Source organism: Dama dama, chromosome 15, assembly GCF_033118175.1.
Source record: "Dama dama isolate Ldn47 chromosome 15, ASM3311817v1, whole genome shotgun sequence".
In the NCBI taxonomy this organism is placed as follows: Eukaryota; Metazoa; Chordata; class Mammalia; order Artiodactyla; family Cervidae; genus Dama; species Dama dama.
This window is the reverse complement of record NC_083695.1, coordinates 77,320,248-77,346,519: the sequence shown is the minus strand read 5'-3', so window position 1 is coordinate 77,346,519 and position 26,272 is coordinate 77,320,248. Positions and strand designations below refer to the sequence as shown.

The window sequence follows — 26,272 nt, the reverse complement described above, 5'->3', positions numbered from 1 at the left end:
AAGGAGGGGAACTGTGGCGATTGGAGGGGCTTCCAGGAGCTGCAGGAAACCGGAGCTCTCCCGGGAGCCCAGGCACGCTGGATGCGGGCAGAACGTGCAGAAGAACACTCCAGCTGTCCCGGGAACGTGCTGACCTGATGGGCTGGGCCAGGGGTGATGTTTCTGCCTCAGCACAGGGGCCGGCCCCAACAGCCCCTGAGCTATTTCTGCTCTCACTGAGTTGGCTTCACTGGGGAGGGCATGGTGCAGAGGAAGAGCAGACAAAAATAAAACCTGAGTGTTGAAGTGCTCGCAGGAAGTTTGTGGGTCTGCAAGCCAGAGCATAGGTGTTCGGGTGACACACCACATGAAAGCTGCCTGAAGATCAGACCATACAACAACACCCTGCCTCGATTTGCATCTGGGTGTTTCTTCTTTCAGGAGTCAGGTTGACAACACCTACTGTGGTCAGGCAGATCAGGGTCGAGAGCTGGCCTCTGCCACCACTGATGACTGACCTTAGACAGGGGGCCTCTCTGAACCTCATCTTCCTTATCTGGGACCCTTTCGGAGACTTAATCCAAAAATATATGCTAAAGGATTAAGCCTTTATGTAACAAATACATTTCCTTCCTTCTCTGTTAAACACTATTAAAGGTGAAGGACAAGATCTTCAGTGAGAAGGTGAAATTTTACCGCATAAGTAACACATGCACTACACACAGCATACACATGCTACATACATACATCACATACATACACACCACATACACCTATACATGCCATGTACACATACTATATACACAGTGCTTAGTCACTCAGTTGTGTCCGACTCATTGCGACCCCAGGACTGTAGCTCCACCAGGCTCCTCTGTCCATGGGGATTCTCTAGGCAAAAATACTGGAGTGGGTGGCCATGCCCTCCTCACTATATGCACTACACACGTATATACCACATATACCTCAACATACCATGTACATATACACACTACACACACATTTACACCACAGATACCTATACACACCATGTACATATACTATACACACTACATACATGTATACACCACACATACCTATACACAACATGTACACAAACCATACATATACACATCACACACCACACACATACTCCTGCCAAGTTTAAAACCTTCATGAATCAACAACTCTAAACTTCACAGCTCTTCTTTGGCTGCTCCCTAATTGGAAACAGATTGTCTTCTCCCTCCACCCCACCCAGCTGTTTCTGGGGCAGAGTTCCTCTAAATGTGGGTCTACTCATGGTGATTCCGTTTTCCTTTTCTCGGTCAACTGTCATTCAACACCACTCCCTGGGTGTTCTCCACGGCTCTATCCTTTCATTAGTTCATAAACCTGGGAACTGAAGGAATGCTTACAAAAATTCATAGCCTTTATCACGTGTGTCTGAGCATACTTCATGATGTCAGTCCTCACCACAGCCAGCAAAATTCTTCTACTATCCCCTCACACAACAGATAAGAAAACTGAGGCTCAGAAAGATTTAAAAAATGGTCCAAGGCCTTCCAAGCAGTAAGAGGCAGGATATGACCCTAAGGTCTGGTTAGCCTGAACTGTTCCCACTGCTCAATGCAGCCTGGCGACACAAAATCCAGCTGGAGCCCTTGAAGAGTTCCTACTCCACAGCCCTGATACCACCCAGGCTGTTTCTCTCCCAAGTTTCTGTTTGAGTTCCTGTTGGCCCCAGCTCCCTCTGCACCCCTCTGCCCTCCTCCCTCTTGGGAGCCTCAGGCTTTGCCTTCTTGGAGCAGAGCCCTGCAGTCAGCAGGGCCTCTATTTCCCCTGTTCCCATCAGCACAGCCAATGCAAACTTCTCACTGGGAAACACTGCACCCTCGGGACAAAGGCTCTGTGTGATGTTCTAGTACCTGCCTGTCGGGTCTTCTGTGAAAAGACCCATCTGGGGTGGCTGGGCTGCCAGGCCTGGAACAGGCAAAGTTCATAAACAGCTTCTCCAGCCACAGAGCTCAGGCTGGACTGGAGCCATGTACTGCCTGCCTCAGTGCTTACACCCTCCCTGGCCTTGGTCAGCCAGAGCCCATTTCTGGGAAAGCAGCAGGACATCTGGGTGTTTGGGGGGCTGAGGCTGGGGCCCTTTTCACAACAGAAAATAGATTTTGGAGTCAGGCAGACCCAGGTGTAAATCCCAATTCTACCTCCCTCTAGCTGTCTCACTTTGAGAAATTGGCTTCTGCTGGCTGAACCTCAGCTCTCTCAGCTATAAATGAAAAGAAAACTATCCACCATCCCTAGCCCAGTACTTGGATCTCTAAAATGCAAAGAAGGGACTTCTCTGGTGGTCCAGTGGTTAAGACTTCCAATGCACAAGACTTGGGTTCAATCCCTGATTGGGGAACTAAGATCCTTCATGCCCAGTAGCATGGCCAAAATTAATGAAAATAAAATTGTTAAATTTTAGAAATTAAATGCAAGGGAAGGATTGGGCCTTGAGATTTCTGTCCAAAATGCTCTCCACCAAGCTAGGCTGGAGGTGTCCTTCCTGCTCTTGGGACACTGGGAAATTTAAAGTATTGCTGTGTCTCTCAAGCTGAGCTCAGCCATCAGGGAGAGTTTTTGGTTTAATTCAACAATTTTTACTGAGCACCCCACAACATCCTGTACCGTTTTAAGAACTCAGGGTACAAAGATAAGCATAGGCCCTGCCCTTAAGGAGTTCATAGACTAGGCCAGTAGGAGTGATAAGACCCATAAAAACAAGTATAATATGCAGTGGAAAGTGATAAGTACGCTAGGAGGGGTACAGATAAAAGACGATGAAGGCGGAGAACAGAAAGAGGGTAATTCTAGGCTGGGAGGGAGATAAAGCTGTGGCCAGTCCATGAAGGGTCTTGAATGATAGTTTGCACTTTATGGGGCCAGCCTGTTGGAAGCTGTTAGAGGCTGTTGACTAGGGCAGGGAGCAGATCAGGGTCATGATAGTTAGTCCTCTACCATCTGGAACACCAGACTGTGGAATTTCTAAAGAGAAAGACTCAGGTTCCACCATTTTTTATAAGGGCTTTATTTCCTGCATGAAGTATTGGGTTGGCCAAAAAGTTCATTTGGATTTTTCCATACCATCTTATGGAAAAACCTGAAGGAATATTTGGGCCAACCCAAAAGTTCAGGATTTGCACATAATGTGCAGGGGTCCAAAGCTGCCCCTTGTTCCTGTTCTTGCATGTTGCGCGGCCCCATGCCCCTCTCTCTCCTCTGTGGCCATGCAGCCACCTCCCTGCATGAAAGACATGAGAATGAGCCCTGTGGGGCAGGAGGCTGGCACCCAGCTCTGGGGAATGGTCTTGGCTCCACAGACAAAGCGTCCTGGGACCTTTGCTGTCCTGCCAGTTTGCTTTGGCTCAGCTCACAACCTCCTGGGAAGGAGTTGGCCTGTTGAGGAAAGAATGTGTCACAGAGTTGCAATTGGCTGAAGTTGCCTGAGAATATGTGTGTGTGTGTGTGTGTGCACGCGCACATGCACACGAACTCAGGACTACGTGTTTTGCTGCTGATTGCAATCTGAGTCAGCACTGTGCAGCCATCAGCACATCGCTATCTACAGACGATAAGGTGGAACGATCCCGGCCAGGACCCAGCAGTGCTCAACTAGCCCTCGAGATGTAAACACAGCTGTTTGCCAGGCTCTCATGTCTAATGACGAAGGGGCCTACGTCCATAGCAGAAGGGATCCAGGTGGATCATAGGTTTGGTTAAGCCTCCCAGAGAAGCAAGGGTCTGCAGCTGGCCCAATCTACTGGTGGAAAACACAAAAGACACAGTGATGAATTCCGCCCTGGCCAAGCTCCTGCCACTTGGCTCATCAAGGAGAGCGTGTCCAGGGCTGGGCCTGACAGGGCCATGGACCTGAGGGAGACACCCTGGTTGTAGTGCTTGTTCTGCCACTCAGCTACCACTGTGACCTTGACCAAGTCGCCTTGTCTGGCATTTGTTTCCTCATCTGTAAAGTGGGACTAATGCTTTCATCAATGTGAAAACCAGGAAAAAAATCCCAAAGGCTTCTGAATAATAAAAAGAAGTTAATCCATCTGTCAGTCTACCTCATATTCTTTTCTCCGAGAAAAGCTTACCTTAGCTCTTCTCTTGAAACCTATGTTTTCTCATAATGAGAATATGCTTGGTTTTCTGACTTCCTGGCTGACCACAAATGACAAACGATTGATTAGCAGGGAGTTGGGTCTGCTAAAGATAGGAACTGATGACTGACGTCATCATCCTAGGAACTGATGACTGACAGAACACAAAAGGCAACCAAGAAAGCAAAGAAGGAGAAAAAAACTGTTGAGCATAAACAAGATCTTTAAAAGCAACACAACCCATGTTAATAGCACTCGAGCAAACATGTTTACACATGTCAGTAGCTCTGAAGGCCATCACGCCTAGGAGCCTATTGTGATAACTGACCCTTCAAGGACTTTTCAAGAAAATTTCAAATGACTACACTGTATTTCTACTGTTAGCAAGGCAGGGCTTTAGAGAATATTATTTTAGAAAAAATTTCCTTGCAAATGTTTTAAATAAATAATGCTTGGGTGCCTAAAGAGGAAATTTTCCAATATCCTGAACACTTAGACACTGCCCAACCAAGGGGACAGAGAGGAGTAATCCCTTGGTTTTGAATTGTTCTTGAAGGCTGGCTGTCTAAGAATGATCTAATTATCATACTTGTTGATGAGTTGGCCTGGAATGTATTGGCCAAAAATTTCATTGGTGTTTTTGTACCATCTTGTGCAAAAACTGGAATGAACTTTTTGGCCAAGTCAATAAATTTATTTTGCCTTGGCTATTGTTTAGAGGGTGGACTTTTCCCAAGATATGTGGCAAGCCTACTGTGGAAGGAGAGAGGGAGGAACAAGGAAATAAAGTTTCTGTCCAGAAGAGCCATCCTTTTCAATGAGCCAGCCTATTGTCTTCACATCTGTATGATACTGTGGGCTCATAGAGAAATGTAATCAATTGAGCTGCACCATCTGCTGCTGGTCAGGCTCCATGATAGCTTTGTGGGAAGGACAGGCACCCAAGAAACATGGGGCTAGCCCTCAAGAAGACTCATGACTTATAGACTCATGGCTTTTCAAGAATGGGGCCTAGGTCAATGTGAAGTGTTGGGTTAATAGCACTCTTCCTGATACTTCTTTCTTTACATACATTTTGGTGCACAAATAATAATTGTTCATGTAGCAAAACAAAAAAATACAGATGAGGAGAAAAATTAAAATCCTCTTCAACCCTATCACACAAAAATTACCAATATTAATATTTGTATTAACAACCAGCATTAACAAGCTGTAGAATTATTCATATAAATGAGAGCATGAATAGGATCATACTGTACACAGGGCTTTTTTACTCAAAAAATTATGGGTCCCTTAATGCATTCAGGGCTTCCCTTATAGCTCAATTGGTAAAGAATCTGCCTGCAATGCAGGAGACCTGGGTTCAATTCCTGGCTTAGGAAGATCCCGTGGAGAAGAAAATGGCAACCCACTCTAGTATTCTTGCCTGGAGAATCCCATGGATAGAGGATCCAGGCAAGCTACAGCCCATGGGGTCACAAGAGTTGAACACAACTTAGCGACTACACCATAGCAATGCATTCAGAGTGCTGAGAGGAACCATCTCAGAAACATAGCATCTATGCTGGGAACATAAAATTCCTCATCTATTCTAAACAGAAATTCCTGAAATATTAAAGATACAAATTTAAATGAGTAAAGCCATAATAGCATTATAAGAAAACAGAGTAGACTAATTATGTAACATGAGGATGCGGGAAACTTCTTAAGCAAGACAGGAAACCCAGAAGCCAGAAAAAAACTAACAGGTGTGAATACTGAAATATTTAAAACTCCTACATGAGGAAAGTCAGCATAAAGTTTAAAAACAAATAGCAGACTTGAATAAAATATTTGCAGCACTTAACAGACAGAAGATTAACATCCCTAATGTCAAACAAAGACTTTTGGCTCCTCACTACCTGCTCTAAGGGCCCTACCCTTGCCCGCAAGTGCTTCAAAATAAAGTGTTTTTCTTCCTATCTATGGATGTCCATGCTTAATGGACAAAGAGTGCTTCCAGGTAAAACATCCAAACAGAAAAATGGGCAAAAAATATAAGCAAAGAATTTACTGAAGAAAGGTAGATGGCCAATAAACATAAAAAATGTTCAACTTCACTGCTGTCCAAAAATGCACATTAAAAAAAAAATGAATAGAACCCCTACACATTGCAAGGATGTGTAGAAGTGAATACTCTCACCCACTGCTAGTACAGTACAAATCTGCACAACTTTGGGAGGAAGGTGGTTTGGTAGAATCTTATGCGAGTGTGTGGACTCGTGGACCCAAAGAGGCCTCCGCAGCGATAAGAAGAAATTCTGGACCTAAAGGAAGGAGCGAGTCTGAATTGCTCAGCCTCCCAAGAGGATAATCCCTATGTCTTTGCTGTCTTCAGGAACCCTGAGTCGACAGGGGCTGAGGCAGCCGGCTTAGCCACGCTCTGTGGAGAAAACAGCTCTCAGCACAGGGAACTTTGCTCCGGACGTGGATCACCTCCTTGTTTTTCATCCGCTGGTGCTGCTTTTGGCTAAACTCTCTGGCCTCTTGCCTGAACCAATAGGACAGAGCAGCCCTTTCCTGGTTGTCTTTCCTGACTTGGCTTCTCCCCTGCTGGTCTCAGGGTGCTCACCCGACCCTGCCTTCCTCACACACCCTTCCGGAGCTTCTCAGAGCTCTTCTGGGCAGGCATGCCCTGGCCAAGGTGACCCACTGACAAGCTGACACATTGAACACTCCAGAGCTGTTAGTTCTCACTTTGACTTATCATCCTATAGACAGGCACACTGGGGCTGGTGAATTTCCAGTGACTCGACTCTGGATAGTCAGTTTCTTGACAGCAGGAACCAAGATGGCTTTAAACACCAATCCTGTACACTCAAGACCTGGTATGTAGAAGGCCCCCAGGAAAACTGGTTGACTGAATGAAAACTGGATGAATCAGTTTCAACTTCCTTCTCCCCCACCACATGTAACAGTTTTAAATCAGCCTGACATATCAGATAATCTGCTTGAGCAGCCCTCAGAAAACTTACTCTACAAAGGGTGAGAGAGTAAATAGTTTAGACTTTTGCAGGCAAGAGGCAAACTCAAGACTATTATCCATCTTTTAAAAAGCAAAAGAAAAATTAAACTTCCATTACATTTTTGTTGATGAAGTTCAAAATATAATAATAATAATACAGCTTTAATAAAAATAATACAGGGCCCCCAATGTGAAGAATAAAATTCTTCTTTTTTTTTTTTTTGAGGAATTAACATGGCACTTAATTTGGGGTTCAGAGTTAGTGTCCTCCTTCTTCAAATGCTATTGCAAATATTCACCTGCTAAAGATAATATGTAATGAGATAGTATGTATTTCATCTTTCAAAATGAAAGTTGAATTTCATATCATTTTCACAGGTCATAAAATTGTACTGTTTTCACTTTGTTTTCAGTGATGCTCAGCTCACAAGCAACAAAGAAAGAGGCAGTGGGGTAGGTCTGGCTTCAGGCTGTAGTTTAACTCCTGCACTTGAGGGTAAGACAGAGGAGGCTGTTTTCATTCTCTCTCTTACCTCAGGCTTCAAATCCTACATTTTCTAAACCCCGGGGTTTCTGAGACACTTTCACTCCTTTCTTTTTCAAAGAACACACAGGCTGAGCCTGGCAACTCCCCAGAAAGGCGTTCCAGAAGTTTCGTTATTGCCCAAGGGCCCCAGCATCGTGGAGTGAAGTCAGAGCGGCTACAGGCCCTTCCTTTTCTAAGGCTGGCATTAGTTCGTTGCCAACCGCACACAAAACCACTGGGAAGGGCTTGCTTGTGTTGCTTCTCCAGCCCAAACCACAGAGAGAAGGGAGGCCTCAGCGCGGCTGGACTAATGGGAAACAGTTGTGCTTACCCAGCCCTGTTCACAGAGGGAACACATTTAGATGCCTAACATCTCCTTGTATCCTGAAAAATGTATCATTTGAAAAAGACAACTGACCACAGCACCAAATTCAGGGCTAGTAAAACAGCATCAATAATGCACTAACAGGACCTGACTTTTTTGTCCATATAGAGAGTACCAACAGGGACTTTTGAAAGCATCAGTCATTCACTTACTCATTGATTTATTCAACAAATAATTTTTTTAGGGTCTACTATGTGCCTGGCATTGTATTAGGCCCTGACATAGTGCAGGAAATAAGACTTGACATAGTTTCTGCTCTCATGCAGTTTATAGTATTGTTCAATGGCATTTGCTAAAGTCTGGTATTTTGTGGCATATCACTAAGCATCCTTTGAATTGAATCGTTGAATTGAATCATTGAATTGAAATGAAACAATGTAAAATTGTTCAGGAAAGAAGGAATTAAGTCAAGTCCACCAGATTACTTTATTGGAGGATGCAGAACCTTTGGTATGTAGATTTCCATTGAGAATCTCCAAGAGAGAGATATACAGAATGCAGCCTTCCCAATCTTATTTAACTACGGCATCTTTTTGGTGAACTGCATGTTGTGGCACCAGTCAAATGGAGGATAGTTTGGAAAGCATGGCTCTTAGGACCGCTAGGTTTGGCCACGTAGGTTGTGCACTGAACAGCTTCAGTGGGACCACTCACACAGACTACTAGTCCATGGTGCCCTGGAGTTCTATGACAATGGACCTGATCTCTGTTACTACAGGGCAAGGCATGGGTAAGACAGGTTTCATATAGCTATCACTCAGCTATCTGCCACTTGGCTCTTTCTCGTAGAACAGTTCAGAGACAGCCCTCAGCAGCTGGGAAAACAGACAGAGCTGTAAAGAGAGCCTTAGGGAAGATCGAAGCACAACATTCCTGTGAGTGTCTGGGTAGAAATAAATCAGCAGAATGAATTTAAAAAAACCAAAAAACATACCAAGGTACAATACAGTGACTATAGTGACGCATAAAACTCTGAGGATATAAAGAAGACCCTCAAAGCTTCCAGAGGGGGAGAAAAAAAGCAGGTAACAAAGAAACAATTATTAAAATGGTATGGGTTTAAAATGGATCACCAACAAGGACCTACTGTATAGCACATGGAACTCTGCTCAATACTATATGGGAGGGGAGTTTGGAGAATGGATGCGTGTATGTATGTATGGCTCATACAGGTATGGTTGAGTTCCTTCTCTGTTCACTTGAAACTATCACAGTATTGTTAATCAGCTATACCCCAATACAAAATAAAAAGTTAAAAAAATAAATGAAATATGACACTATTCCAGCCCCCCCAACCCCCCAACAAAAAGCTACACTGGGAACTAGAGAACAATACAGCAATGCTTTCAATATTCCAAATGAATAATGAATATGGTTTTTCACCCAGACATCTCTACCTAGCCAGATTCCAGATCAATACCGAGAGTAGAATAAAGACATTTCAAGAGTTGAAAAGTCTCTGAACTACTACCACCCATGATTTTCAGGAATTATTTGAATATGTGCTCTACTGAAAGCAAAAGTTAACAAAGAAAGAGAAAGGTATGGGCTCCAGGAAATAAGAGATGCCACGCAGGAGAGATGCAAAGAGAATCTACAGTGATGTCAGTGACAGTCTAAGCATGACAGCTACGTGGTAAGTCTGAGGATAACTGGTTCCCACTGAAACTGAGGAAGAAGTAGAGGGCGGTCCTACAGAGAAGATCCAGGCAATAAGAAAAGAAAGGAACCAGAAGATTACCGAGCATGTGGATAATTCTATTTACAGAACTGGGTTCAAAGGAAACTAACAACAACAACAAAAAAAGAGGCAATTATTAATAAAAAATAAAATGTAAAAAAGGCAATGTGATCACAGCTTGCTACTTGACACATGAGTGATTCATATCTATTTAGTTATCATAATAAAAACACAAATACCAATTTAGAATGGGAGAAAGGGAGGTAGGAAAGGGGTAGCGTAAGCAAGCTAAAATTTTCCTCTACCATACCAAGAAGTCAGTGGGGAGTGTGTAAAACTCATTCATCAGGAGTGAATGCATTTTAGGAATATGTTTAGAAACATGGAGGAAAATATCAGAAGAAATAGCTGAAACAGTAGGGAGTGGTTAGGAGCTGGTTGTAGGTTGTGGAAGGGTAAGTAGGCAACAAAGGGAACTGTCATTTCTTTAATAAGCCTTTTAGGGCCATTTGATTTTTGTGTACATTAAATGTATACATTACTTTGGTTTTGTAAAACATGGTTGGTAGGCTAACTAGGTTGTCACTGTCTAACTGGCTTACACTATTTGTTAGTTTCTACACTTGCCCAATTAAAGATCATGGATTAATAAAATGACAAGTCACTGTAGGTTCTGGATCTTTGGGACTCCTAGGGAAGACTACAAACTCGGAATGTCAAACTTGAGAATAACAAACGTTTGTTGCCTCAGTACTTCAAGTGCTACCCACAGACCAGGGGCATGGGTTATCACCTGGGAACTTATTAAAATTGAACAATCTCAGGTATCTTCTCAGACCTATTCCATTTTAAAAGATCCCTGAGTGATTCATATGCACATTAAAGTTTGTACTGGGACAACCAACGACAGTGTTGAGGTAAATGAAGTGAAGGCAGGTATACAGGCCAATGATAAAGTCAGTGGTGATAGATCAAGAGTATAATGTGGGAGATGTTCTAAGAGTTCCCTGCCTTTAGAGGTCCTACCCCGCATTCTAACAATCCCACAGTGAGACAAAATACATATCTATCTACATACAAGATGGGTTGACTTATAGGAGACTGGTTGCCATATGTCACATTTTGTAGGCATTTAAAAATTAAACATGTATCAGTTAAAATCAACAAAAAGTACAATGTCCAGAGGGCATCCAGGTTAGGCATGAGCCAAGATGGTACCTATAAAACTTTAAGGGGCTTTCTTGATGGCTCAGTTGTTAAGAATTGACTTGCAACGCGGCAGAGGCAGGAGACAAGGGTTCGATCCCTTGGGTCAGGAAGATCCCCTGGAGGAGGAAATGGCAACTCACTCCAGTATTCTTGCCTGGAGAATCCCATGGACAGAGGAGCTGGTGGGCTACAGCCCATGGGTTTGCAAAGAGTCAGACACAAGTGAGCGACTAAGCATGAGCCAGGACAGAGAACCCTGGGCCACCTTCTCAGACAGATGAGGCTATTGTCAGCACCCTTGATTGCAAGTGACAGAACCCCAACTCAGTCAGATTGAAACAAAGAAAATAATTTATTGCCTTTCGTAACTCCTTGAGGATAGCTGGCACCTGGGATTTGGCCCAAATGCTTGTGTATATCTGGGTTCTGACTTTGCTTCTCAGTCTTGCCTGGTTTCCTTTTCAGATAGTTTCTTGCCACATAATGACAAAAGGATAGCTGGCTGCCTAAGCTAGTAAGTAGTAGTTCTAATAACTCTTCAAAATAACTGAATAACCTAAAGAATTTTTTTAATGTACACTATAGCTACCAATATTTTAACTATAGTTAAAAAAATAAAACTGAGAACAAAATTTAAATGCGTATAATTACTTCATTTAAAATAACAATAATAAACCTATTCCATATTAACATAAAAAACATATTTCTTTGAGAAAACATGCTTTTCCAGAACAAAAATTATTTACTAAGAAGAGTATCCTTGTTATACATTTTTGTAACTCTCCCTAATCTTAGGGTTAACAGAAGAAAGCTGAATGTGCATTATCTACTTCTGAATTGAATTTGCTGCAATATATTGTTTCCATTGAAGTATTTAAAGAAAATCTGGCCTCACAAAGACTTAGGTAGAAAAGGGAGGAACATTTTAAAACTGTTTCAGATAATTGTGGCTATGCTTCTTTGATACTACACCAAAATTAAAAAATAATAGTGTCTTTTTAAAAAATACATACACATGCAAGTTTATGATATAATTTTCCTCTCTATTGGCTGGTTACATCCATCCATTTACAATTCTTTCAGGGTTAGCCTAGAGCTAGAGCAGTCATCCTTATATTAGTGTTTTCCACACAACACATTTTCACCCATTTTCTGGACAATGCAAGGACCTTAGAACATTCTAACTTCATTTACCCTCTTCCTGACTCATGTGCTATTGTGTCCTATATTTTAATTTTCTCTCTGTATCTTAAACATTAGTTGTATGGTTTTATACAACCAAGATTCTTTTGCATTTATCCATATTTCCATCTAGTCAAGGCTATGGTGTTTCCAGTAGTCATGTATGGATGTGAGAGTTGGATGGTGAAGAAAGCTGAGTGCCAAAAAACTGATGCTTTTGAGCTGTGGTGTTGGAGAAGACTCTTGAGAGTCCCTTGGACTGCAAGGAGATCCAACCAGTCCATCCTAAAGGAGATCAGTCTGGGTGTTCATTGGAAGGACTGATGTTGAAGCTGAAACTCCAATACTTTGGCCACCTCATGCGAAGAGTTGACTCATTGGTAAAGACCCTAATGTTGGGAAGGATTGGGGACAGGAGGAGAAGGGGACGACAGAGGATGAGATGGCTGGATGGCATCACCGACTCGATGGACATGGGTTTGGGTAGACTCTGGGAGTTGGTGATGGACAGGGAGGTCTGGCGTGCTGCGATTCATGGCGTTGCAAAGAGTCGGACACAACTGAGCAATTGAACTGAACTGAACTGAACTGATTGTTCCCTTTCTATTGTCCTTCTTTCCTCCCTGAACATCCAAGATTCCATCTGGGACCACTTTCCTTCTGCCTGAAGCTTCCCCTTGTATTTATTTTTATATTTGAACCATTCAAATATAAAACCATTCAAAATTCAAAAGAAGATGAGTGTTCTATGATAGATGTCTCTCTCTCCCATCTTTGCCTCTAGCCCCAAACTATATATTTCTATGTGTACACAGAACATTTCTTGAAAGGATACACACAAAATTGAGAGGGGTGGCTTGTCCATGTGTTCTGAAACATCTGTGATGATAATATATCAATACAAAAATGATAGTTTCAATTAAAGGTCATTGCAATGTGAAACCTAAAACCACATCTGTGGGGACTTCCCTGGCAGTCCAGTGATTAATACTTCACCTTCCAATGTAAGGGGTATGGGTTTAACCCCTGGTCAGGGAACTAAGATCCCATGTGCCTCACAGCCAAAAAACCAAAACATAAAACAAGAAATATTGTAACAAATTCAATAGACTTTAAAAAATGGTCCACATTAAAAAATAAAATAAAACCAGATCAATGAACTTCTCACACTCTGTTATGTTAAAATCCATTGGTCTGTCCTGAGTTTTGAATGGATCTTTTACTCATTCATGTTTTTACATCATGGATTGGCCATTGGAAAGATATTGGTTCAACTGAGTTTTGCAGATCTTCTAATGTTGACCCATCTCCTTAACACCATATCCCCAAATCACATTCTTTAATATCACCACCAATTACATCAGGAGCCTTGAAACACTGGGAGCCAATAAGCTCACGGTAGAGAATATGACTTTCCAAAACTCCAATTTTTGCTTTAAAATTCAAATGTTATCATCAACAACAAAACCATCATTTGTTTTCCTTGAAATGGCAAGCTCACTCCTTTCATTTTTATGGAAATGTCTGCCAAATACCAAGTCTGAATAACCGTAGTTTGCCAGTCATTCTTTTCAGGCAAGATGGTGTTCCATGAAAAAAGTAGCTAGCTCTGCTCATGGCTCAAACAATCACATGAGTATTTTTCTTGAGACAATCACGGTATTTTGTTACACAGTTGAAAGTACTTTACGTACAATAGAAGTGCTTCATGCACCTTCCAGAAACAAATTTCAAGACCAGATGAAATGTGCATAGCCAAGGAAAACACCTGTGCAGGAAAATGGGGAGGGAGCTGGAGAAGTAAGGAGATCCTTTGACCACAATGCTAGTCTAACCACGGGGGAAGAGGAAGGAAAGGAAAAAGGATCAAGTCAAACAAATCTTGGACTGCAGTGTAGTTCAACAAAAGTTCAGCCAGGCCAGTGGGGAGTCTTCAAGCCAAAATCACGCAGGATAGACGTCCCATGTTTCTCAAGAATGAACCGGCATTAGAACTCCCGTCATGGTCAACCATTGGCAGGGAGCAGACGGAGAGAAGCAAGGCCTTGACACAGTGGCGGTGGGGCCAAGGACACCAGACCCCTCCCCCCGCCAAGCTGGTCTGAATGGTGCATTTTCACAGCCACCACATGCTTTATGATGCTGCCATGCTGATCACAGTTGTGTGCAACTCTTTGAGACCCCATGGACTGTAGCCTGCCAGGCTCCACTGTCCATGGAATTTTCCAGGCAAGAATACTGGAGTGGGTTGCCATTTCCTCCTCCAGGAGATCTTCCTGACCCAGGGATCAAACCCATGTCTGCGGCATCTCCTACATTGGCAGGTAGATTTTTTACCATTATGCCACCTAGGAAGCCTGCCACATGGTTTATAGGTACCTTTCACTTCATCACAAGACATCCTCACAATATTATAAAGATGTGTACCCAAGGGTTGAGCTTGAATAAAATTGATATTTTTTACTGCTTCATCATGACATTTCTTAAGTGAAACTGACCTTTATTTCCTGCAAGTGTGTGGCAGTGAAGAATACATTCAATTTTTTGGAGTCACTGCCTCGATTCATTCCAAGGTGGCAGTAATTTTACCCTACTATTGCTTTTGCATTGATAGTGCAAATGTCAACATACCAAAAAAGGCATGTGAAATCTCAGTATCACTACAAAAACAGTTTTGATCTTATAGATTCCTTGAAAAGACCTTGGGGATCCCTAGGGAACTGTGAGTCACACTTGGAGGACCAGTGACTTACAGCTAGCAACCCCAGAATTAGAATGTGTTGGTGAGGGGAGGTTGCTGTTGTTTTGTTTTGTTTGGTATGGTTCTGGCAAAAGTCACAGGGAAGATTGTAATGTTTCCATTTGGGTCATGCTTCTCTACCTGAATCAATCACTGTGAAGAGGAGAATGAGGCACTTTCACTGGCTAGGCCTGTATCATGTGAAGTTCTCTGAGAAGGATGAGACAGATCCATCCAATGGATGGGATGGGTTCCCATAAAAAAGAGTGCTTCTCTTTAGGACAGGGATACTGCATGGTCAAACCAGCCCACTGTAGAGTTCAGCTGGGCAAAAGAAGTTGGCAATAAGTGTGTGGGCTACGAGACTTGGCCTGTTCTAGAGGGAGTCTGATGCCAGCATCAGGCAAGAGAAGAGATCAAAGCTAAGGTGAAGGTTCCTAGGCAGGAACGCAGCCTCTGAGGGTACCCAGCTCCTGCAGCCAGTTTGGCAGCTTGTTAGTTCGGCCCAACAGGAAGGGCCAGGTGACCATAGCTCAGGTTTGGTCAGATTGCACACGTGTTTAAAGGGGCAGGTGTCTCATTCTGTGTCTCCCTTCAATGATGCTGAAGCTGTGACTATTATAAGTTTGCTATCTTGGTCAGCAACAGGAACCAGAGGTTAAATTGCCAATATCCGTTGGATCATAGAAAAGGCAAGAGAGTTCCAGAAAAACATCTATTTCTGCTTCATTGACTATGCTAAAGCCTTTGACTGTGTGGATCACAACAAACTGGCAAATTCTTTAAGAGATGGGAATACCTGACCACCTTACCTGCCTCCTGAGAAACATGTATGCAGGTCAAGAAGCAACAGTTAGACATGGAACAATAGACTGGTTCCAAATTGGGAAAGGAGTAGGTCAAGGCTGTATATTGACACCCTGCTTATTTAACTTCCATGCAGAGTACATCATGAGAAATGCCAGACTGGATGAAGCACAAGCTGGAATCATGATTGCTGGGAGAAATATCAATAACCTCATATATGGTAGTTGACACTACCCTTTCGGCAGAAAGCAAAGAGGAACTAAAGAGCCTCTTGATGAAGGTGGAAGAGGAGGGTGAAAAAGCTTGTTTAAAACTTAACATTCAAAAACTAAGATCATGGCATCCGATTCCATCACTTCATGGCAAATAGATGGGGAAACAATGGAAACAGTGACAGACTTTATCTCTGGGCGCTCCAAAATCACTGCAGATAGTGACTGCAGCCATGAAATTAAAAGACGCTTGCTCCTTGAAAGAAAAGCTATGACCAACCTAGACAACATATTAAAAAGCAGAGACATTACTTTGCTGACAAAGTTCTGCATAGTCAATCTATGGTTTTTCTAGTAGTCATGTATGGATGTGAGAGTTGAACCATAAAGAAGACTGAGTGCTGAAGAATTGATGCTTTTGAGCTGTGGTGTTGGAGGAGACTCTTGAGAGTCCTTTAGACTGCAAGGAGGTCAAACCCATCAATCCTAAAGGAAATCAATCCTGATAATTCATTGGAAGGACTGATGCTGAAGTTTAAGCTCCAATACTTTAGCCACCTGACGTGAAGAGCTCACTCATTAGAAAAGACCCTGATGCTAGGAAAGATTGAAAGCAGGAGGAGAAGGGGACAACAGAGGACAAGATGGTTGGATGGCATCACTGACTCAATGGACATAGTCTGAGCAAGCTCCGGGAGATGGTGAAGGACAGGGAAGACTGGCGTGCTGCAGTCCATGAGGTCGCAAAGAGTCAGACACGACTGAGAAACTAAACAACAACAGCAATCTTTGTCAGGCTTGATTCGAGAATTAGAACCCAGTGGGCTCTCAGGGGTCAGGTCGGGGAGCAAGGCAGTGGGGACTCAGATGTTAGAAACTGGGGATGGAGAAGAACCATCTAGACTCATCATAGGTCAGTGGAAGTCATGCCACACAAGACATCATATTTCTAAAATGGCATTTGCTCAAATACAGTTATACCTGTCTAGGCGGTTTCACATTTACCATTTCAGACTCTGCCGCTGCTACTTGTTTATCCTCAGAATTATTGAGGCAGTCTCCTTGGAAGAAAAACTACGACAAACCTAGAAAGAGTACTAAAAAGCAGAGACATCACTTACTGACAAAGGTTCATATAGCCAAAGCTATGGTTTTTCCAGTAGTTGTGTATGAATGTGAGAGTTGGACCATAAAGAAGGCTGAGTGCCAAAGAACTGATGCTTTCAAACTGTGGTGCTGAAGAAGACTCTTGAGAGTTCTTTGGATAGCAAGGATATCAAACCAGTCAATCCTAAAGGAAATCAGTCCTGAATATTCACTAGAAGGCCTGATGCTGAAGCTGAAACTCCAATACTTTGGCTACTTGATGCAAAGAGCCAACTCACTGGAAAAGTCTCTGATGCTGGGAAAGATTGAGGGCAGGAGGAGAACGGGATGAGAGAATGAGATGGTTAGATGGCATCACTGTCTCTGTGGATGTGAGTTTGAGCAATCCCTGGGAGATGGTGAAGGACAGAGGAGCCTGGCATGCTGCAGTCCATGGAGTCACAAAGAGTCAGACAGGATTTAGTGACAGAGCAACAAATAACAAATCAGGGTTATAGGTGATCAATTCAACTACTCAGCTCTGGTGACCAATTCTTCCCTTTCGAAAGACTCCCTTACTCTGATCTCCTTGATGTCATATTCTCCTGGGTTTCCTCCTAATTCTCTGGCTGCTTTTTCCTCAGACTCCTTTGCACATCTCTTCCATAACAGTAGTCTTTGGGGGCTCTGCCACAAAACCTCCTTTATTCTCTGCAGGCAATGTGATCTGTCCCCGTGCTCTCAATTACGGCCACATTTATTTCTCGAAACTGCTATAAAACTACCCCCTCATCCCTTCAGCAGGCACAAACACGTTCTTTGTGTCCTAAGATCCTGTCTATACTTTCCTCAAGGGCCTGGGAGAATCAGAGCAATTGGTACACTGCTGGCACCAAGGCCATTATAAACCCACACATGCACAGGAGGACTGAAATCGGACCATCTGGCCATCCAGCTGTTCAGACTAGGGTGTGTGTGTATGTGTGTCTGTCTATCCATCTTTCAGATTGTTGCTTAGGTAAAAAAATGTATAGGAGAGGACCTAACTGCAGCCCTTTGAGAATACGTGATGGCTCCATAAAATTTAATTGAGTAAATGGGTTCCTATGTTATGCCAGGCACATGTAGTAAATGTAAAGGTTATAAGGGTGAAAAGGTCAATGTTCTTTCTAGTGATGGGTTAGGGTTGGGGGTCTAACATTTACATGACTGTAGTCAGAATAAGTTTGAGAGCCTAACACTGTCTAGTCCTAGCATGTTGTCGCATTGTAAAGAATCGTAAGTAAAACTAGTTTATTCATAAACTTTAATAAAACAGGTTTTCACATTTTAACATTCCTGAAGTCAGGCTGCATCTGACAAATGATTTGATAAGGATACCTGTGTTAGGGTTTAGTTGACAGAGTTTTTTCTTTCCTAGTTGCACAAAAAAATAAAATGCAGAATTGACACTTAGATGAGATGAAAAATATTGAGTCTCTCAGAGAAATTTGAAGTCAAATTTGTCATCTATAGCAACATGTCCCCAAATTCCTCCTTTCTTTTGGTTTCCAATTATCTAACCCCTATAGCTACCCAGAAGCCTCTTTTTCCACCTTGAACACTTTACTGTCCACCAAAACGTGACAAAACCTCCCTGACATCTTCCCCAGAAAGAGGTATCCTCTTTCTTCCTCTCCCTCCTGTTCTCTCTCCCTCCCTCCCCTCTTCTGAGAGTCAACCTCAGTCATCTTCAAAGGACATCACCCCACTCCTCTGCTTCTTCCCCAACCTGACAGTTTGACCTGTTTGTTTGTTTGTTTGTTTTTAATAAGCAAGAGAGGGAGGGCCAAATGCTTGGCAGTTAGAATTTTCTTTAGCAAGGAAGGGGAAAGGCAAAGAGGCTTTGACTAATCCCATAGAAATAACTCTTGGACTGGGAACAAGAGAACAAGCAGATCACATTGTGGGTTAAAACAGAGGTGGGTGCACCCAGCCATGACCAGAGGAAGGACTGGAGTGCTTCCTAACATGGGCATCCTGGGGAGGCTCAGATTTTAAAACCTCCAACCTCCAAGCTTGTCCAGAAGCTTCATATACATGTATCCTTACATGCATACGTGCAGGTAGGCAGGTACAAACACATGTACACATACACATGTGTGTTTAAATAACAGGCTGAGGCCTTTCTGTCCCACCTCACAAAGCCCCAGGAGGGACGAAGGTGGGGTCAAGATGATCACCTGCTTTCCTGGGTTGAAGAGGCCCAGGGAGGGAGGCCAGGGACTGGAGACCCTACTCCTCCCTACCCAGACCAGATAAAATCTAACTACAAAAGGCTGGACAATGTACTAGAAGAGCGTTATCCACTGAGTGGGAAAGGCCTCTGAGCTCTGGGGAGATGCGGAGTTGGAAGGAGGAAGGGTGGGTGGGAAGTGGCCTCTGGGGAGGAGATTATGCTTCCTTAAGACCAGGGACAAGCTAGAAGGATGCTCTGCAGTGGAGGAGGGTAGGAGGGGACCCCACTTTGGCCACCTAGCTGAACCCTTGTGTATGGATCCTTAGCTTCAAGCTGCCCAGCAGCTGCCCAGAGTCTAAGGGGTTCCTGTGACCAGAGAAGGACCTTTGGAAAAACTTAGGCGGCCCATGATGATGAGGGCAGAATGCAGCCGAGCTGACTGGCTTCCACCTCCCCGAGCTGAATGCTTCTGCCATGCTAAGATCAGACAGGGTGCCGAGCATGCCCTGTTCTTCCTAGAACTCTGGGGAGCAGGAGTATAAATAAGAAGGGGAGAGGCTGCAGAAGTCAAGGTGGAGTTGAAGAAACTGAGTGTCAACACAGGTGGAGCCCAAGTCCTATCTGACCTGCAAATCACACTCCTACAGAGTCACCCCGACCTGTGCAGCCTAGGAATTGCCCAAAGCCTGCTCAGAGCTCAGGCCTGTGGGAAAAGTCAGGAAGGCTTTATTTAGGAGGTGGACTGGTAGGACCTTAGGTAGGTGAAAAGGAGAAGCCCTGAGTCTCTCCCAAACCCTGGAATGAGGCGGGGGAGTTGGAGCTGGGCCCATGCTGATCTTCTCTGCCCCTGATCTCTGCCGATTCCTGACTGCAGGGTGTGTGTGTGTAGCTGGGAACAGGTCAGGTTTAATTATTAATCATCCAACCAGACTAATCAGCCTAGAGCAACATCTCTCTCTTCCGGGGCTGTGAAATCCCCACTCGCTAGCCCAAGCCCCCAGCACCTCCCAGATGCTAGGAGAGAAGAAGAGTGTGAGGAGCTTCCCTGCAGCCCCTTGGGTCTTCAGGAGGCCTTGATTAGGTGTGGGCACCAGGCAGGCAGGTGTGGTTTCCACGATGCAGGGTGAACCGAGGCCATCCAGCCCGTGTTGACACAAGTGTCATAAACTGAGCTTTGTTCCCAGCTCCGCCCGGGAAGGTCCCTGAGAGATGGGTGGGCCTGGCGAGGTGGGGATGCAGTGAGGACAGATAGGTTTAGAGAGGGCATGCCCCTGGGGACCCAGAGAGGTGAAGCTGGCATAGGAAGCCGGTCTGTGGCTGCAGAAGAATCTGACCATTGAAAGGCCAAGCTTTGAGCCACACAAGCAGTGTCTGTGACACCAACCATCAGAGCCACCTTCCAGTCCTCAGTGGGTGGGAACCTGGAAGGAAAAGATGGGCAGGGCCAAGGCGGGGAGGTGGGGAGATGCTCCCAGGCACCTCTCTGAGGATACAGGCCTGTTCCTACAGCTGGTGGCTGAATAGAGACCTGGAGCTTGGGCCTCTGCAGCTGCAGCCAGGCCCAGGGATGGGTAGGGGGCTGCTTCGTCCTTCAACAGTCACTGGTGCCTGTTCTGTGCAGGCGCAGGGCAGTAGAACATGCTTCCTGCTCTATAGACTCAATGGTTAATGCAAGACGAACCTGTAAACAGATCACAAGGCAGCCTGATAAGGGCTATAAAGAGAGGCCTCTGTGTGGGGCTGGGGGTGGAGAGATGTGCTGGGACACAGTGTGGGAGCAGTAACACCTGCAGGGAGAACAAAGAGGGTCAAGGAAGGCTTCATAAAGAAGGTAACAGTTACTTAGAAAGAATGTTAAAGAAAGTCCTGGTTCCCAAGCAGAGAGAAAGGAGAAGGGCATCCAGGCAGTGGGAGACCATGTGCAAAACCAAGGGGCTAAAATGGGGCCTAATTAGGACCCATGCGGCATTGAGCAAGGCTGGACCATAAGTGGGAGCCGCAGGGGTAAGAAAACAAAGCGCTGAGGGAAGCAGTGCGTTGGTTCAGCTAACAGCACCCTGAGGCATGTGAAGATGGAGATCACAAAGGCCAGGACAACACAGGGGTCAGCCTGCACCATGGACGCACCTGTGTTTGCTCCTGAGAGGGACTTGTCCTCCGCAGACGGCGGACTGCCCCGGGGTGGGGGGTGGGGGATGGAAGGATGCTCACGAGACCAGAAGTCCCGGCAGGCTTGCGGAGCGCAGCCCTGGGGCTGTGGGAAGCCCAGGGACGGAAGTGATCACTACCCGCTTCCTGTGACTGACTGAGTCCCGCTCATGTCACACTTTCCCACCAACAGCCTCAGGCAAGCGCAAGGCTCACATCAAGTGCAGATGAAGAGGCTGAAGTGACCGGAGGTCCACATTGTCCAAGAATGAGTGAGTTTCTTGTGGATTTGACATAGGGGCTCACAACCCTGAGGCCCAGCACAGAGCTGGCCCCTGAACCAAAAAATTCTCTCCTCCAAACTTGTGGATGGCGAGAGTGAAACCTGTCACAGGGAGCCCTCTGCTGCCCTCCTCCCCTGGACCAGTCCTCCCCAGGCAGGTTTGGGGTGGTTTCCAGGCTCAGCCTGAGGGAATCAAGGCTTCCCAGTCCAGTGGAGTTCTATCCTGGTTGAGGTCAGCCCATGGGGGACCCCAGAGAGTACATGCCCTTGAGATTTTCCCAGAATTCAGATTGACCCACCCAGAGCACTCTGTTCTCAGATGGGTGTGCTGAGCAGTCAGATGGCTGCGATGACAGCCTCCTGGTCCTATGGACCTGGCTCCTGGAAGCGCAAATAACAAGAGAAATTTGAAAAATTTGGGGGGAAAAATTAAAACACACCAACTCAAGCCAGCATACTGGCTCAGGTGAGTTAGACAGGCAGAGGAAAGGTCAGGTCTTTAGACACTGGGAGGTGTTACTGTGACATCAGACAATTTCACATGAACCAGGGACCATCTAATATCCCCTCCAGAGCATTCTCCACTATCTTTTCTGACTTTGGGCTGCCGGCTACCCAAGGATATTCTCCAAGACTCTTAGCACAACATCATGTATAGTTCCAAAAAGGAGTTCTTCTAGAATTTGGAATCAAGTAGAATGATTTCCCCAGATTAACTGGCATGCTCTCTCGATTCTAACAGGAAGAGCTAAGCAGGGGAGCTTGCTTCCTCTTTTGCCTTGGCTCCCAGTTACATTTCATGTTAATTCACCACCACTGCCTCAGCCCTTCCTACTCAACTACTTGCCGCCTCCAGGTTTCCTCAATCCTCACTTCAAAAATTTCCATTGGCTTAATCTGGTCGCATATGGCCTGTGTTGTATATTAACTCAATTCCTTGTTGTTAAGAGGTGGCAGGTAAATAAACAATGAAGTTTCACTCAGGAAAGAAGGGTTAAAAGTGCAAAGTCTGGCCTGCATCTAGGGGCCACAGGAAATCTCCTTTTGATCACACCCTTATACCCCTAAATTCCCCAAGAACACAGAACTAGGTGCTCTCCTCCCTTCCCCAGAGGAGCAGGAACAACCCCCTGGCTCAACCCTAGATCCAGCTCCGAGGGTGAAACCTCCTGAGTGAGGGGAGGAAGAAAGTGTGTTGCTTTGGCACTTTCAGCCTTCCTGCTTATTTTCTTACCCTGTGGTGGGTGGAGACCTTTCTTTAGCTACAGTCTAAGGAGGGAAGTGTTGAGGTCAGTTTCAGAATTTAACAATCAAGATCAGTCATAAACTCCTAGTCTAGCTAAATCCGGCTCTCTAATCCTCCTTACTCCACTGTTTCTGGCAGACCCAGGATCTAGAAGTTTTAGCAAAAATCAGGAACAAGAGCAGACCCCAACCCTGAGATAGGCACTAGAAAATAGTGGTTAAAAGCATGGTTTGAGAGTCACGTGAACCTGGGTTTGAATCCCAATTCTGCCACTCACTGGCTGTCCCTGGCAAACCATTTTCACCTTTGAGCCTTATTTCCCCCATCTGTAAAATGGGGGAATAGTGGCACCTCTCAACATTGTAAAGAGGCCAAGAAAATGCATCCCTACAGAGTACACACAGAGTGTGACATGCACTTAATAATCTGTAGGGCTAATATCAGTATTAATGGTGGCTCATGGAGCACAGGAGAGGGTGTGTGAGCCCCAGGTTTCCTCACTAGCAGTGACATGGCCCTGGGGAACGCCCCTGCTCCCTGTAACTCCAGTCTCCTCTAAAGGTCTGCTGACTGCACAACTCTCTGCCAGCCTATCACCAGGGGCTAGCCTATCACCAGGAGTCTTGATAATTGCAATGCCTTAAGCCATTAACGAGGATAAAGAGACCATTGGAAGACTTTTGCCTAACTATGGTAAATATGAATCCAACTAAAAAAAAATCCTGATGTGCCCCAAACCCAGTCTGACAACCACCCCTACCACCACCAGCTCCCACCATCTCCATCTGCTACAGTCAGACTGTCTTCTCCCCTGTATGTCCCCTGTCTTCAAGCCTTTTCCACACTGGAGTCTCCTGTACCTTCAATGGTCTCCATTCACATCTGTTCTGCCCTTCCCCCCAGCAAAATAAATGTCCCTTCTCTTCCAGGAGCTGCTGGGGAAGTCCCCGGCTGACAGCTAGGGCAGCGTTTTTCCAAGCGCGAGGAGCGGACTCCACCTGCACTGAATCACTCAAGAGCCTCCACTAAGATGCAAATGCCTTCCCGTGACCCAGCGAGGCAGAATCTCCACGGGGTGGGGGTGGGGGGCAGGAGTCTCTAGTTCTAACAAGCTCCCCAGGTGATTCAGATCCACACAAAGCACAAAAATCAGTGATTTTTCTTGAGTCCTTGCCAATTGCAGAAGTCCAGCTAGGACGAGATCTAGAAAATTCATGAAATAATTTAGCTGAAAGAAACTACACTCCTCATTTTGTGCCCAGTTAGGACCACCCAGGAGATCTGGATCCCCTTCTTACTTTATACCGATAAGCTGTATTGCCTTAGGCAAATCACTTTCCCTGTCTGGGCCTCAGTTTTCTTACCTGCAAAAGGAAGGCCAGGGCTTGCGGGGGTCCCTGGGGCCATCCTGTTCTAACATGCTTGGAAATCCACATGGGTTAGGCTGCTTTGTAGGGCTGGCCTGGTGGGAAAGGAGAATGGGGGTGAGCGCAGAGGTCCTGTCCCTGCCTAGGTAGACAGTTGTTGATGTCAGAGGGGCACAGAGATCTCAGGTCAGATGGGGGTCAAGGTCAGTATCTAAGTGGCCTGGCCTCCGGGGACTGTGAGGAGCAACTGGAGCATCTGGGCCATGGCAGAGTCAGGCCCTGATCCCTGGGGAGAAGAGGGAGCCCAGAAGGCGGGTCTTAATGTCAGGGCCCAGGCCCAGGTGATTGGCTCAGAACTAGGCTCTCGGGCCCTTACGAACATGAGAAAGCAGACGAGGAGCCTGCAGCATAGCAGGGAACTCAGCTCAGGGGGCTCCCTGGCAGGATGGCTCTATTGCACAGCTCTGAGGCGGTGGGGTGGGGGGTGTGTCTTCCAGAAGACAATGTACGAGATGCCCCCTGGAGCTGTGCCACGTGGAGGGACTGGGACCAGGTACCAGGGGCACCCCGGCCACCCTGGATCCTGAACTTAGGGCAGCAGGACGAGCTCCAGGCCCACCAGCTGCCTTGGCCCACGAGGGCACAGCCAGCATTGGTGGGGAAGGATGTTTCCCCACCCCTCCTGGTTGGGAACTGGAGGCCTGAGCTCAGCCCTGGATGGCCACAACAGGCGGCGGGCGGGAAGGGGGTGGGCAGCAACAGGCTGGATGGGAACTTTCCTCAGATCTACAGATCTGCACCCGCTAATTACAGGCAGCCCCACTCACTTTGCCCTCTGGGGCCAGACTGCCCAGCCCTTCCCTGGTGACTCAGGAGCACTGCCAACAGGAGGGGAGGGCCCTGAGAAGATTCCAGGCCATTCAAAGGACTTGCGAACCGGTCCCAGGAGATTAGCATTGTTTTGCTAGAAGAAACAGTTGAGGAAGAACTTAGGAACCACTGAAAATTGCTGGGTTGTTCTGAATCCCCAAACGGCAAAGATTCAGGGCTGCACAGCACGGCAATTGCTTTCACCAGCAATGACCTGAACCCAGAAACAATCAGGGAGGTGATTAATACCATCACCCGCCCTTGCACCCAAGGACACAGGACTTCAGAAGTCACAAGGCTAAAAGGACCCAAGCGAGGGGCTGACCTCCTCACAGGGACGGCACCTCCAGAAACGGCCTGACCCTGGTGCAGGACAACAGGGTTCGGCCACTAGACAACCTAAGAGCCCTGAGAAGAAGGGTTAGAAGAACCTTCTTCTAACCACAGGGTTAGAAGCAGCCAAGAGATTTTTCCATCCAACCCTTTTGGCCTGGGGAGCAGCAGCTTGCTATATTCCTAGGCTCAGCCCTCTTGGAGCTTCAACCCTGAGAAGCTCTGATTCCACCCTCCAGAGTCCCAGGTGGAACCTCTTGTGTCTTGTTTTTTCAGCTCTTCAGAAACATTCTAGATTTAGATGGACTGAATCCCAACCTCCACACTCAGTGGGCATCCTTTGGCCAAACACTTAGGGATCCTGGTGTAACAATGACGACTCACTCACAAGCTTTCAAATTCTCTTTATTAAAAATCTTTTTTGTTTTTCCTTTTGTAAAAACAAACACTTGAGGTCAAGTATACAGATCAGGAAAAGTGGTGACGATTAATAGGACACACTCAACAAATTCCAATAGTTTACAAGTTCAAACTTAAATCAACTAATGGTTTTCTTTTTCTCACAACCTCAATAATCAAACTCTGGTCCAGTTCAAGTATAATCTAACAGATCACAGCCTCAGACTGTCAAGAGAAACCTTGATACTAATGGCTGCTGCTCACACCAACACCAAGTTTACCAAATCCTTCAGGAATACGCTGTGGATATACTTTATTTCAGGTGTTTACAATAAAAAGTACACAGGCCTTTTGTTATATTAACGCAGGGTACGAGTAAATGTGCTGCTCAAGATAACAGCTGCTCTTGAACAACCTTTCCAGGGAGACATTTTGAAATCGTTAACAAACACTGAAGAAAAGCTTTA

General features: G+C 45.5%; 1 long non-coding RNA gene across 1 annotated transcript; it reads left to right on the top strand.

The window, feature by feature from the left end:
- Positions 1-20,918: 20,918 nt before the first annotated feature.
- Positions 20,919-24,919, top strand: LOC133070425 (uncharacterized). The gene is made up of 3 exons (XR_009696147.1): positions 20,919-20,990; positions 21,501-21,579; positions 23,398-24,919. It is a non-coding gene; the product is annotated as an uncharacterized LOC133070425 (long non-coding RNA).
- Positions 24,920-26,272: the final 1,353 nt, after the last annotated feature.